Below are 15,373 nucleotides of genomic sequence, written 5' to 3' on the forward strand. Positions count from 1 at the left end.
AGATTACGGTTGGTATAAAAATGGGGTTCGCTCCACATATGATCACAGATGCACATTCATTACGTGCAAAACAACAAAACAATTTCGATTGTGAAGAAATAACACGTATTTACATTTAACTAGACGCCTCTCAAAAGGGAGACCGTATTTTTTTTTGCCATTTGCACATTGTTTCACATGCTCTAGGGGGTATTAAGACCCTTCTCTTTTATTTTTTTCATAACAAATTCCAAAATATATCATTTCATCTTATGTTCACTTATTGTATAAAGTGCTCTTTGTTTTGTCAATACGATATTATAATAACAGTGGATATGTACATTTACTGTCTTTTGGTGTTGTAAGATCTTGTAAATATGTTGTTTTATTGACTTTTGAAAAACTGATGTTCACTGAGACCAACGGCCGAAGTTTATATTAGATTTCAAAATTCAACCACACATTTATCAAAGCAAAAGACAGTAACTCTTTTATTACATATTCCGAGAGAAAACAATATTTGTTATGAAAAATATTTAAAAAACAAAATATTTGTACATCAATCATTTTACTAAAACATTACATGTAAAAATCACCCTGACGATAAACGCTGTGATCGTCTCTATACCCGGTGAAAAATGTTATAAATTTAAAAATCAAATAGAGAAACCTTCTAAAATGATACCGATATGGAATAAATATTTTTATTTTATGGAAAAAGTGGGTCCATTCCCAAATAGCATGTGCTTTGACAATTGTAATTGATTTTTAACTTTCCTGTAATGAGTTCAAAAAAAATGACTTTATGCAGGTTAAAAAACACAATTAAATTGCTAAATTTGAAAACAAAACCATGTTAACGTTTACTTTTAGAACAACATATTCGTAATACTGTGTATTTGAAATGCTGAATAGTTTTCTTTTTGTTTAAAAAATCTTTCAAAAGTATTCGCGCTGCTCCAAAAACGAAATTAAAATTTAAAAACTGAACATACTTATTAAACAATATAAAACGTACCTGCACAGTACTGTCCAACATCTTTTGAATCTAAAAACAGATGAAGTTCAATTTCATTAATAAGTTGAATCGTCCAATGTTTATACGTCGGCATATCTTTCGTGTTGAAATTGCGCAATCACGCTTCTTGCAGCACTCTAATTCATAAGTTGCAAGAAAAGATTTAACAATAACTAAATTATTAGCTTTTATACTCGACGCTGTTTCACAAAAAGTAATTTGATAATAATTGGATTATTAACACACGCCCAGTTGCTGATCAAGCACATTTTTAGCTAACATAAATCATCATGAAGTAACTTTAAAATAATGTCATTACAGGAATGATACCATATTGCGTTTACAAAACAAAGAAGAAAAAATAACCTAAAAAATAGTGACTCAAATTGTCCATGTATATATATGTTACAAATAGCAAACGCCTCAACGGGATGAAATAAACATATTATTTTTTCAAAACATATCAAAATTGTCCTTTTTAAAAAATGGTATTGAATGATAGTACTATATATTTTTTCATCACACGCTTTATGTTTCAATATCTTCTATACCTTCTATAAATATAGTTTAAACATATTTCATTGTCCAAAAACATTTCTGTACAAATTAAAATTGTTTAACCATAAGAAAATATTATTATTTCAATGTATTTTCACAAAGAACCTCCTCCTTTTTTAATCGAATTATGACATTACAGCACAGTTATGTGTTCAAACAAAATGTTCTACTTCTTTGTATACTTCAGTGTGTCATGACAAATAAAAGTATGAATTTCTTGATTAATAATAAAATAATTAGTTTTAAGTTCGCCGTGATGTGTTATAGATATAGATATACTTACCTACTAAATAAAGTTTTGCTGTTAATTTTCTTCAGTGAAGCTTTTTAAGGAGAAATCAAAGGATGTTCGCTAAGTTCTCTGTTTAAACAAGAGTGCACACACTGAAATATCTCGTCTCCTTTGCTAATCATTGATATTATGTTTATAGTCCTAAGTATAAAGCTTTATCAAAAACTGTCATATAAACTTAACATTAACCAAACAAAGACCAATGAAACATGAAAATGAGGTCAATGTCATATGAACAATGCCAGGCAGACATGTACAACTAACAATGCTTCCATACAACAAATATAGTTGACTTATAACTTATATATAGTTTAAGAAAAATAGACCAAAACACAAAAACTTAACACTGAGCAATGAACCGTGAAAATGAGGTCGAGGTCAAATAAAACCTGCACGACTGACATATAGCTCATAAAATATTGTCATACACCAAATATAGTTGACCTATGGCATATAGTATTAGATAAAAAGACCAAAACTCAAAAACTTAACTTTGACCACTCAACCATGAAAATGAGGTCAAAAGTCAGATAACATCTGCCCGCTAGACATGTAAACCTTACAATCATCCCATACAACAAATATAGTAGATCTATTGCATAAAGTATGAGAAAAACAGACCAAAACACAATAACTTAACTATAACCACTGAACCATGAAAATGAGGTCAAGGTCAGATGACACCTGTCAGTTGGACATGTACACCTTACAGTCCTTCCATACACCAAATATACTAGCCCGATTCCTTATAGTATCTGAGATATGGACTTGACCACTAAAACTATTCACTGATCCATGAAATTAAAACTGTCCGACGGGTATGAGGACATTGCAAGGTACGCACATACCATATATAATTATCCTATTACTTATAATAAGAGAGAATTCAACATTACAAAAAATCTGAACTTTTTTTTCAAGTGGTCACTGAACCATGAAAATGAGGTCAAGGATATTTGACATGTGACTGACAAAAACTTCGTAACATGAGGCATCTATACACAAAGTATGAAGCATCCAGGTCTTCCACCTTCTTAAATATAAAGCTTTTAAGAAGTTAGCTAACGCCGCCGCCGCCGCCGCCGCCGGATCACTATCCCCATGTCGAGCTTTCTGCAACAAAAAGTGCAGGCTCGACAAAAAACCCAAGCGTTTTAAAAGACTTATAATTGATAGTTGATAAATAACAGAAATAAAAAAGGAGAAAAAATGATCGGGCCGTGTCCTTCACTGTAAATAAAAGTGTTAAGAATCTGAACACTTTTTGAACACCCTTTTGTAACACTTCTGGAACGCGTAACAGTGTTCTAAATATTAACATTGGTGTTCCAGTTTTTAATAGTATGTGTGCATCTTTCGAACGCTATGTATATGTGTGTTATTCTTGAACGGATAGTGTGTACTCCTTGAACGCCGAGTGTTTGAATCTGGAACGCGTAACAGTGTTTTAAATATTAACTTTGGTGTTGCAGTTTTTAATATCATGTGTGCATCCTTCGAACGCTATGTGTGTTATTCTTGATCGGATAGTGTGTACTCCTTGAACGCCTAGTGTTTGAATCTGGAACATGACCTTGTGAGCAAAATTGTATGCCGTTACGCGTTCCAAGCCTTGTAACACTTCTGGAACGCTCGGACTGTGTTCCAGAAATATGTGTTAATATCCAGAACACATAGTGTATACATATGCATGTATTAGTGGAACACAATTTTACATGTTCCAGAAAAAAGTGTTCTATTCTCTGAAACATTATTGTGGTCTTGTAAAACAAATAATTAAATTGATTAAAAACATCTTTAATTGATTAAAAGAGGCAAAATTAAAAAAAAAAAGTACAATACAATGTGAAATATTGAAGCAACTTTAAAATGACAAGTTAGACAAATTAAAAATATAACATTTGTAATTTGCAAAAATTAATGTATCCAAATATTTAACCATAAACAAATTGTTCGTCATATTTAAAATTAGTATGTAACAACAAAGTTTAGTGACTTATGAACACAGTTTAAATCATCGTTTGCAACTTCTCAAGTCAAGCACTGTCCTGAATTACAAAATACTTATGTCAATGACTCGTTTATCACCAATATTTTCGATGATCCACAGCTTTCATAGCACTTAGATAGTCAATATCAAACATAAAATACCCTGTGTATATGCTGCTACTAGTCGAGTCGGTGTTCATGTAACACTGCTACCTTAGGTACTTTTGATTATGATTTGAGTCGTCTACAACTGATTTTGAGCTGCCATTTTTTAGAACATTCGTCTTTTGAGCTTCCATTTTTTAGAACATTCGTCTCCTTGGGTTATAACTACTCTTTAACCTTGTTATCCATCAACTGTGAGTTCTAAAATATGAAATATAAAGTGTATGAGTAAACAAATTATGGATCATGTCGATATTCCTTAAGAATTAGAATTAAACTCTTATTTCGTTTTTTTAATTCCATTATACTTGTCAGCATTATTAGATAAGATACATTTGTTAAAGAGTGGTATACATGCATTTTCAAGTATATGGGCTCTCGTGTTCTATAGCTTTTAAAAAAAGATGGTAGGAAGTGTCCAGCAAATGCTTATACAGTAGGTGTTTTAGGCAAAACTTTGTCTTTAGACTTGTCACTAAACTAACTGCTCACATTTCTAGAAACTATAACTACCTTTTGTCTCTTTTTTTTGTAAGATATGTAGTAATTTCACTTATGATCTGTATACGGTAATTCCAATTTAAATTGATGTTATTATATCGAATTTAGCTCAAATAGTTTTCTGATTATAATGTACACCAGTGAATGGTGCACATTTTATTGATAAATCTGCAATAACAAAACTTGTAAGAAGTCAATGGGCACTCCTAAAATTCTTAAACTTACATATGAAAGTACTTTTATGGTGCAGGATAAGTAGTCATCTCTTGAACTGCGAAATTTTCTCTTCATTCTCGGCGAGGTATGCACGAACAATTACCCCTCAGTACTGTAGTTGTGTTTGTACCCTATAAAAGAAACATAAGAATACATAACAATACATGTATGAACTGTGGACATTTGCCAAAATGAATTACTAAGATTTAAGTATTTAAGAATGAGAAAGCTATCAATATAACATATACATAAGAAATTTAAAATTAGTGTTGCAGTATGCCTTTTTACAAACTTCTGTCTTGACATTGGAACACATGGTGTTCAGAGAAAACGATTAGCTGGAACATTTCATGTTCGAAACTAGAACACATTTACAATAGCAACGATATCATTAAACATTTACGTATAAATTTACATTGGTTATTTTTTTTATAGCATGATCATCTAAATATATTCTCTCAACGAACCTCCTACTTTTTAAATCGAATTATGGCATAACAGCACCGTTATGTGTTGACACAAAATGTTCTACTTCCATTTATACTTCAGTGTGTCCTGTGAAAGTAGAAATTTGTTGATTTAATACTAAAAAAGTATCAGGACCCCTCCTACCCCCCCACATGGCGTTCGGGGGGAATGGTAAATTTGAACGCATCATGTTCGACGCCAGAACGCTTTTACAATAGCAACGTTTTCATGAGCATTTACACATTTACATGGTAAAAAAATATACCCAAAGAACTTAAGTCCTTTAGAAAGAAGATTTATACTAAAAATCAATCATTTGCACGCTTATATAAATACGCTCTTTCATTTTTTTTACCAAACTATAATTTGCTTATGTTGATACAGCTAAAATACATTTATCGTCAAATTATAGTGCCAATCACCCTTATTCATCGTCTGTTTGACTCTGAAGCGATGAAATATTTTTTCACTCCCCATTACAATATTAGAACATTTCTAGTGTTCAATTTAGAACACTTGTCTTGAACATGTGCGTTCAAAGACTGAACACAATGTGTTATATTCTTTAACGCTGGATGTGTGGAACACGAATGTTAATAACTGAACATATTGTGTTTAAAAATGGAACGCGTCTAGACGCGTCAGGAGTCCGCAATATTTGCAGTGTTGTTTTTAAGATATAAGCTATTTAAACTTTGGCAAGTAATGATTCTCTCTAGGTTTTTCGAGGGTTTTTCGTCAAACTGTCATTAGTACCTGCATGTTTGCTTTCAAAAACTATGAAAAAATAGCAAAGATTTTATGAGAGTTTCCGTAATATGGCTTCTTAAAACATGTAACAAAATTAGGAAAAAGTATGGGTTTGCGGGCAAAATGTTATATTTACATAGATAAAACCGGATAGAATTACGAATATCTGACAAAAATTTAAAAAAAAAACAAGTTTTGGCTTTCTAAAAAGCTGTGAACTGCTTCGCTCTACCAACAAATGGAAGTTTTTAACGACCTTTACCCTAATTTAAGGTATAGATATGTATGATTGTGGTTATTGATAATTATTATTAAGGTGGTATTTTTATATATTGATAGATAAAAAAATGAATGTACTTTAAGAGTATGCGTTTTACACCCATGCTTTTAAAAAATCTAAATTTCTAGTTGAAAAATAAAATAGATTATACATTAACATGACTTTTGAGGTGGGCCTTTTTGGAAGTTTGCCTAGATTTTCAGAAGTTATAAACTTCAGATAATGCATTTTTGTAAACATATTGTATATGAACAGTGTGTAGCAAAGCAAATCGTGCAAATTGCAGAGTATCAAAGCAAATAAACACGTATTAATAATTGATATTAGAATATTGAATTTATCTGTGAAATATATGCATAATGAAACGAACATGCATTAATGACAGTTGATCGGAACTGAAATACACAGACAATTTTCCGGCATTTGATGTCAAATTTTGAACTTGTTACCTTTTGTTGGCTGTGATTCTCTGTCAATTGTGTTCTTCCATTTTTTTATATTGTGGTCCTGTGGTGTTGTGTTGTCATTTTGATGTTATATTTCACATGGCCGTAAAAGTGCGAGGTTTGGCATGCCACAAAACCAGGTTCAACCCACCATTTTTTCCTTTAACAATGCCCTGTACCAAGTCAGGAATATGGCCATTGTTATATTATAGTTCGTTTCTGTGTGTAATACATTTTAACGTTGTGTCGTTTGTTTTCTCTTATTTTTTAGTGTAAATTCAAATTGCGATGAGACGTGTCTCGTTTTTTGTCTATCCCAAATTCATGTATTCGGTTTTGATGTTATATTTGTTATTCTCGTGGGATTTTGTCTGATGCTCGCGGTTCGTTTCTGTGTGTTACATTTTAGTGTTATGTCGTTGTTCTCCTCTTATATTTAATGCGTTTCCCTCGGTTTTAGTTTGTTACCCCGATTTCTTTTGTGTGTTCATGGATTTATGAGTTTTGAACAGCGGTATACTAATGTTGCCTTCATTTATCCTGTCCGCGAAAAGTCTGTAATTCTTTATCTATTTTAAGCCAATAGCTGTTGCTGTATCTCAGCCGCATCCAATCAGAATATATACGTGATAAGTAATTTACTCAAGATGGCGTTACAACGCAAACATAAGAAGAAAAATGAAAAAAATGTGTGGCGCTAATATGAATACGCTTCCGTATTATACTCTTTAACACTGACGTTTAATGTGGAACACTAATGTTAATGACCGAACATATCGTATTCAAATTGGAACGCGGCCGGAAGCAATATTTTTAGTGCGGAACAAATGCATTTATATATTTCGTGCGCATACTTTATAAATATATTTATACTTTTGTTTGTGGTCACATATGTAGAAAAAAGGAGATGTGGTATGAGTGCATCCTTGAAGTCACAATGTGTAAAAAGTCAAAGTCAAAGTGCATCCTTCATTATCTGTAACAAAGTACAAAGAATTTCAGATAATCTTTTAAGTTGTCTGATACCCAACAGCAAGCCTTAAAGAACACACAAATGACTAGTGTAAAACAATTCAAAGAAGAAAAGAGACAGTCTAATTTATTTTAAAAAAGAGTAACGAGAATCATTTACGAACTACACCAACAAAGGTCCGAACAACAGATTCCTGACTGAGGGCACGCACGTGAAAACAAATGTACGTAATAAGTAATTACAGTAACACCAATGTTTTTATGCGTGTGCGCTTTTTGTGTGTGTGTTTGTTATCTCTATTAAACACTTTATGTATCCAAATTGATACGATAGTCGGTGCTTATATTTCTTATCATGATTTTCATGAAAGAGGGTTGATGCTCACAAAGAAGCTATTAAACCAAGAGTTCCAAATCATCACTTCGTAAATTTTACGGACGCCATCACGAGTTGGTTGACCGTTATGGAATAATCGTTTCATAGATAATATCGGATATGTTCCTTACGTTGTAACTACAATCCCCTTCCATTTCATGAATGTAACCTACCTAATTAGACTATTTACCGGGTTTGTAAAACTTACCCTTTCGGAACACCTGAGATCAACCCCCAGTTTTTGGTGGGGTTCGTGTTGCTAAGTCTTTAGTTTTCTATGTTGTGTCATGTGTACTATTATTTGCTTGTTTGTCTTTTTCATTTAAGCTATGGCGTTGTCAGTTTGTTTTTCGATTTATGAGTTTGACTGTTCCTCTGGTATCTTTCGCCCCTCTTTTATGCATACATCCATACAATTGATAATGGAAATGGAGAATGCGTCAAAGAGACAACAACCCGACCAAAGAGCTATATAAACAGCATAAGACAACCATGCGATTCAAAAGGTTTTCAACAGAGCGAGAAAACCCCATACCCGCATTATATAGGAATGATCTCTAATTAACCTTCTCTTAGTTAAATGATCAAGATTAATTAACCTCGAAACAAATATCAAGTCAAAACCTTGGTTATAGTCGTCATATCGACTATTTTGTTGTTGTTGCTTTTTTAAGAGAATTTATGGAAGATCGCTCCATCAGATTTGATGACTACTTTTTACACCCGCTTGAACTAGTGGGCGGTTGTTTAACAGTACAGAATATCGGAAGATGGATTCTAAACGCATGTGTTTTATTTTTATTTTTTCTGTTAGATTGCTGTCTCAGTGATAAATTCGTTACATCTTTTATTTCCAAAAAGTATCATATTTTTTTAATGGATTTCAAGCGACGTACCATTATGACAGCTTCTTTTTTCAAGAGAAAAGACAACCGAATAGGTTTCAGAAAATTAAATATACAAGTATACGTTTCAAAAAAATAAAGTGAGTAACAAATTTAAAAGGAAATCCCACTTTGCTGAATAAGCATTTGACATTTCACACACATCAACAAGGGATATGCACCTATTTTAAGTTTTATCATATTTTTGTTCACCTTATTTGTTATGGTAATTCAATGTGTCAGTTTTAATAAAGAAATGGCCGTATGGTACGCCAATTTCTAAAATTGTATAATTAAAATGCCGACATTGCGTAGTAAAACACTAATCAATTTTGACAGACAAGTGCATGGCTTGCAGAATATGGAATTTACAAACAAATATATTGTGTCGATGTAATTTTAATGTAATAAAATGACTAAGAATGTGGTACATACATCCGTTGAACTTTAAACAAATTACACTAACTGTTGCTTTCAACGCTTTGTAATTTCGGAGCGAACTCTAGAAAGTTTCTTTAACAATCTATAGTGACCCTGTCTTTTTCAAAAGAGCAAAAGATTGACTTTAATTGCTCTCTTTTTCGTTTAACTATAACATAGAACATTTTTACAATACATTATGTCCTAGCTGTAGCCCATAAGGCTTCGACTCTAACTTCTATCGAGCATCTTTCAAACGTCCGTAAAATTTTCATTTTCATTTTCAACGGCCTATATCATTATATTCGTTAATTTTAAAATACGAAACACATAAAAAAAATCTGATCAAGAAAGCTTCAACATGAACATGTATAGGAGACGGTATGTAAAAACGTGAAGACACCACAGTACAAACAGTGACAGATGGGATTGATATATAAGTGTATAATGTTCAGTGGCAAATATTGCATACAAAATAGAACAAGACCTTATAGAAAGATATAGGAAATGTGGTATAATAGTCAAATTGCCGACTCACGGGATTCTCAATTTAGTTAAACACACCCGTAGAAGTAGATAGCTGTCAATGATCGAGACAATTATCAAGCAGAGATCAAATGATAGGAATTTACACAACTATAGGTTACCATACGACCTTCTACGAAGAGCAATAAAAAAAAACCAATGAAAACAAACTGATGCACGATAAAGCCTCGCGAAAAATTAAGCCGGCTTAGTTTTAAGTGATTATGAAATTTTCTACTCCCCACCCACCCCCCCCCCCCAACCCCCACCCCCCACAACCCCCACCCCCTAAAAAATAATCACCGAATATCAAATGGTCGTCCTAAACAAAATTGCTATGTCTGAGGCTGGCCCTGAACATAATTATACACCCCTTACCATAGAGTCAGAACTTAAGTCGTGTATATTTCTATATAATTTGTCTAAAAAAATATACAACACTGAAAAATATTATTATTTCAATTATGAAATCCAAAGAAGGATGTTTTTATATGCATTTAGTGTTCCATAGAAATGCGCTACGTGAGGGGGAGGAGGGTCGATACGCAAAGTGTGTCCCTCTTACCCATCCTTCTTTAATTTTTCCTCTTTCACGGTTGTCCTCTATACTAGTTCATATCCCATCTTTTTACAATCTACTTTTTGTAACCCCTATATCCCACTTAAAGATCTTCCAAAGAGCGTGTTAATCCCTTCAATTGAGTTCTCGGGCTACTTAATTGCAAGTTTCATTTTCTGAATATAATTAAATTCTATTGGGTTGGCATGACTTTATAAAGCCCCCGTTCTTTAAAGGCCTTTCTCAATTACTCTTCTGCGATACTTTTTATACGGCTATTTTTTCGAATTGTAGTTATCTGATGAATTACCCTTTAGTTTCCCTTTCCCTCATGATTTCAATTATCTTTTAATCATTTTTATAAAATTAAATCTTTCTTATAAGTTCATACTATCGTATTTGAATATCAAATTCTAAAAACTGGATAAAGTGCAAGAAAATCGGTACCGTTAATTTTATTATCACGAATTCTGATTTCAACATCAGTGATCAGATTACACGCGACTTCTGGTGCTTCTCAAGACAATATTGCACGCACTTCCACACGCACATAAAATGGCATGTGCACGTACTTAAATAGCCGGACAAATAGTCCTCACACTCTTCGTACGGCTATAGCCGTAAAAATAGCCACTCTTGGCCACGGAGGATTTTTCAAATATGAAAGTAATTGTGCAATTAAATTCATTTTTATTAAGCTAAAGATAAATTTAGCCTTCAGAGTGTGTTTATAAGAACATCAATATCATTTTTCACCCGTTTTATGGGTTATTTTCTGTTTGAATGTCCGTATTTTCCGTAGACTGACTTAAGGATGTACACCTCTGAGGAGCCAAAAATTTCTAGAATTAAACTTTTTTTCTTAACCTGATTTTTAGGTTTATAAGACTGTAACAAAACAATTGGTGAAGAAAAAATCATATGGTGGTGTGCTTCTTTTTTCGCTACGGCCCTTTGAAAATGCCCAATTTTGATGATTTTCACAATTTTCATCGATTTTTACCTCTTTTTGGGCTATTATCGTGAAAAAAATCACAGTTCCACAATTAAACTTTTTTTCATACTTTCCATAAAGATGAAGTGGACCAATCTGAATAAATTTAACTTACAAAAACTATAGGTAGGTGTTAATATAAGAAAGATTTATCATATTTTGATGCTTTTTTGTGTAAAATTTACCATACTGCCAATTTTGTATTTTTATGATTTTTCTCATTTTAAAGAGCAAAATGCATATTAATTCAACTTTTTTGTAATAAATGATTGAAAAAATACATATCTGAGAAATTTGAAAAGACCAAAATGAGATGGGATGTATATTATTCTTGTAAAATCATTTTTTGTATCCCTCACCCATTTTCTCAAAATTTTGACTAAAAATACTGACTTGAATGGTCGTAAAATTTGAAAACCTGGATTATTCAAAAACCGTTCATGGTAAATACACAATTTTTTCACAGAGTTATGTTTGATTATAATATTCTTAAAATTCTTTGATATTTTCCACTTCTATCATATGTTTTGGAAATAATTTAAGAACGAGATTTCAACGAGACTGAACGAGACTGAAAAGTCAGAAGAATACATCCTTAAATCCTGAAACCAAATTTCAGAAATCCTTGTATTGTAGTTCCTGAGAAAAATGTGACGAAAATTTTCAACTTGGCTATCATGTGTAAAATCATACAAGTGTTCGGTGAACGGGAAGTTGTCAAGTGATCAATCTGAAAACGCATCACACGGTATAGCTGACTTAGATAAACCCTGAAACCAAATTTCAGAAATCCTTGTATTGTAATTCCTTAGAAAAATACGACGAAATGTATTCATGGGACGGACGGACTGACTGACGGACTGACGGAAGGACAGACAGAGGTAAAACAGTATATCCCCCTTTTTTAAAGCGGGGGTATAAACACTTAATTCACATATTTTTTTCACTGACCCCCACATCCCTCTCTTAACTTAATTAGGGAAAAATTGATTTACCAATAGGGATATATAGGGACATATGTAAAAATCGATTTTAGATATACAAAACTTGCAGAATTTTGACCCCTCCCCCCACACCCCCTAACTATTTGATTTTAGTTTTTTATCCTACATCGATCTTTTGATGTTGTCCCTAACAACCTTGGAAACAACAATATTACAACATAAAGATCATAGTGAAAAAAATAGATTCTAAATTGCGTAATATGGAAGATGATGCCACATAGCTCAATTGGCGCTCTATGAAAACCAATCTCATCTTTACTGGCATCCAATTTCACCCAGAAGAAAACACTGAGGATAAACTTAATTCTTTTATCAAACAAAAGTTGAATATTGACAAAAGAGTCAACTTCGTATGCGTCCATCGATTCGGAAAAGAGGTCGCAGAGGTAATCGTCCGATATTAGCAAAATTGTATCAATTAAGGACAAAGAAATTGTGCTAAAAAATGGATACAAATTAAAAGAGACACATTTCGGAGTTAAAACAATTTCCAAAAGAAATCGAACAACAACGAAAAACTGTATACCCAGTTGCAAAGCAGGCAAGAAAAGAAAAAAGAAAAGTACGTATGGTAAGAGACAAATTGTACATTGATTGTGATTTGTACAAACCAAAAACTGAAAGAGATAGAAATGAAAATGTACATGATGTTTTGAGTTTTATACAGTGGCGAAATATAGCACAACAATACGAAAGATCAACAAATGAACCTCAAATATCGCAGCTTGAAAGGTTTCCACGTGTTCAAACAAGATATGACTATCAAACAATAAGGCAGTGGCTACTTGACCGGCACCGGCTAAATAGCAAGTTTGCTATTTGACCGGCACCGGCAAAATAACAAATTTGCTATTTAGCCGGCACTGAATAAAACTGTTCATTGATATGATTAGCAGAGAATAAAAAAACTTTATAATAATTTAAAATCATTTTATCACAATATCAAGCATTAAAAATACACTGAGCACAATAAACAAAAAAATTATTGAATATGTTCATAAAAAAATAATTTATAACTTTATAATATTAACTAAAAGCATGAACATGACGAAAACACATTTGTATTTACATTTTTAAACATATACTTTTCAAAAATATTTACACAAATGTTGATGTCCGTGTAAAATCTATGGTTTAAATATCCTGTCATGCTATAAAAATAGTGTTATGTAAAACTACGTACATCTTAAAAAAGGCAATATCAAAAGTTCTTTGCTACGAATTTCAAAAAGACACACGAATTAACATTTTAAATTGTTACAAAACCAGTTCTTTGCCTTTGAAAGTTGTTTTAATCTAGCACAAGATAAATGTTGCCACTCCAGACAGGAACTACACTGTTACACTAGCTTCCTTTGAATCTGCATCATGTGTGCATAGGGTTCTTTTATTTCTCTTTATAAACGCTCTTAATAGCTTCCCATAAATATTTTTTTGATTAAATCAATATTTACAATTGAGTCCAAACAAGAGACAGTTAATAGTTCAGGTCTTGCTTCAACTTGTTCCTCGGTTATTAAAATGTTGTTATTAGCAGCATGTTTTGCTAAATAGATTCCAACAAACCGTCTAATAAGAAAAATCTTTTTTATTCAGTGCCGGCTAAATAGCATGTTTAAATGTTTCTATGAAAACCTCTTGTTTCACCATCGCTGTGACAGAGGATTACTTTGTTGTTATTGTTTTCTGTTATACCATTGTATCCACAAAGGTTTTTGGAATACACTTACTTTCTGCATACGGCAAAATAATTGAGAATGGAAATGGGGACATTGGGGCAAAGATTCAACAACCTGACCATAGAGAGAAAATAGCCAAAGCCCACCAATGGGTCAACTCATCGAAAAATTTCGAAACAGGATGCTGGCTTCAACTGGCTCTAAATAAAAAAGTGTACTGGTTCTTTGAAAATGGACGTAATCTAAACTCCAAAACATATAAATGAACAAAGATATATATAAAAAAAAAAGCATACAAGACTTACAAGAGTCAGAGGCTCCTGACCTGGGACTGGCACAAAATGCGGCGAAGCCCAAATGTTAACAAACATTATTTTTTCACACGATCCTTTTGACGCAATTTTACAAAAAAATGAGACAAACGACAAATATTTTTTTTATTGGATCTCTTGATAAATATATATGTAAACAGTTTCAGACAAGGTATCACTCCAAAGAATTGAAAGTCTACTTTTGATCAAATTTGGGGGTATATATCACATCTTTACCTCCATTTTTGCAATATATTTTATCAAAAACATGTAGGTTGTTACCGTGGATACGCTAAAAAGAAATTGTCTTGAACCAACCAACTTCTGGATATCAAATCTATGAAAAATACTGAAAAAAATCCCAAATATATATGCACATATGAAATAAACAGTATGTTATGTCACTGCTGCTGGAGATTTATTTCCCCGAGGGTATCACCAGCCCAGTAGTCAGCACGTTTATATAAAAAAAAAGATGTGGTATGATTGCCAATGAGACAACTTTTGTCTGTTTAACTTTTTTGGATGCGAGCGTCACTGATGAGTCTTTTGTAGACGAAACGCGCGTCTGGCGTATGTACAAAATTTAGTCCTGGTATCTATCATGAGTTTATTTATATAAATTTCTATCTAACATAAGTACCAATCTGGTGACGAATCTCAGTTGGTGGTGTCATTTTCAAGAAAAGAGCAGTGAAAACTAACATAACATATCAACGTCCACTCAGAGGAAGTTTTTATAACTATGGGGACCTTCTTTGTTGATCTCCTTCAAGTATCTCACTCTGGCCATACAGTTGTCGCCGTGTCAGCCCGACTGTCTCACCTAGATTTCTTGGCTCACGTTGTTGTCTACGCCTTCTTGTTCGTCTTCTACGCTCCATTTAAGTTCCGTCACAGCTATGAATCTTACCTTGCCAACAAATCTTTTTAGATTATTAAGACGTACATATATATATATACAATACATCTTCATGCCTTATATAT

At 32.7% G+C, this 15,373-nt stretch overlaps 1 long non-coding RNA gene across 3 annotated transcripts; it reads right to left on the reverse strand.

Annotated features, from left to right (window-relative positions):
* Positions 1–3,524: 3,524 nt before the first annotated feature.
* LOC134702123 (uncharacterized) lies at positions 3,525–6,694 on the reverse strand. Of its 3 annotated transcripts, XR_010104329.1 has the most exons (4): positions 5,609–6,694; positions 5,186–5,273; positions 4,728–4,849; positions 3,525–4,202 (listed from the first exon to the last, which is right to left on the reverse strand). It is a non-coding gene; the product is annotated as an uncharacterized LOC134702123 (long non-coding RNA). The 3 variants fall into 3 exon arrangements; XR_010104330.1 differs by lacking the exon at positions 5,609–6,694 and having other exon boundaries at positions 3,527–4,202; positions 5,193–5,309; XR_010104328.1 differs by lacking the exon at positions 5,609–6,694 and having other exon boundaries at positions 3,528–4,202; positions 5,186–5,389.
* Between the last annotated feature and the right edge of the window lie 8,679 nt (positions 6,695–15,373).

The sequence above is a fragment of the Mytilus trossulus genome, unplaced genomic scaffold (genome assembly GCF_036588685.1).
Source record: "Mytilus trossulus isolate FHL-02 unplaced genomic scaffold, PNRI_Mtr1.1.1.hap1 h1tg000398l__unscaffolded, whole genome shotgun sequence".
NCBI classification, from domain to species: Eukaryota; Metazoa; Mollusca; class Bivalvia; order Mytilida; family Mytilidae; genus Mytilus; species Mytilus trossulus.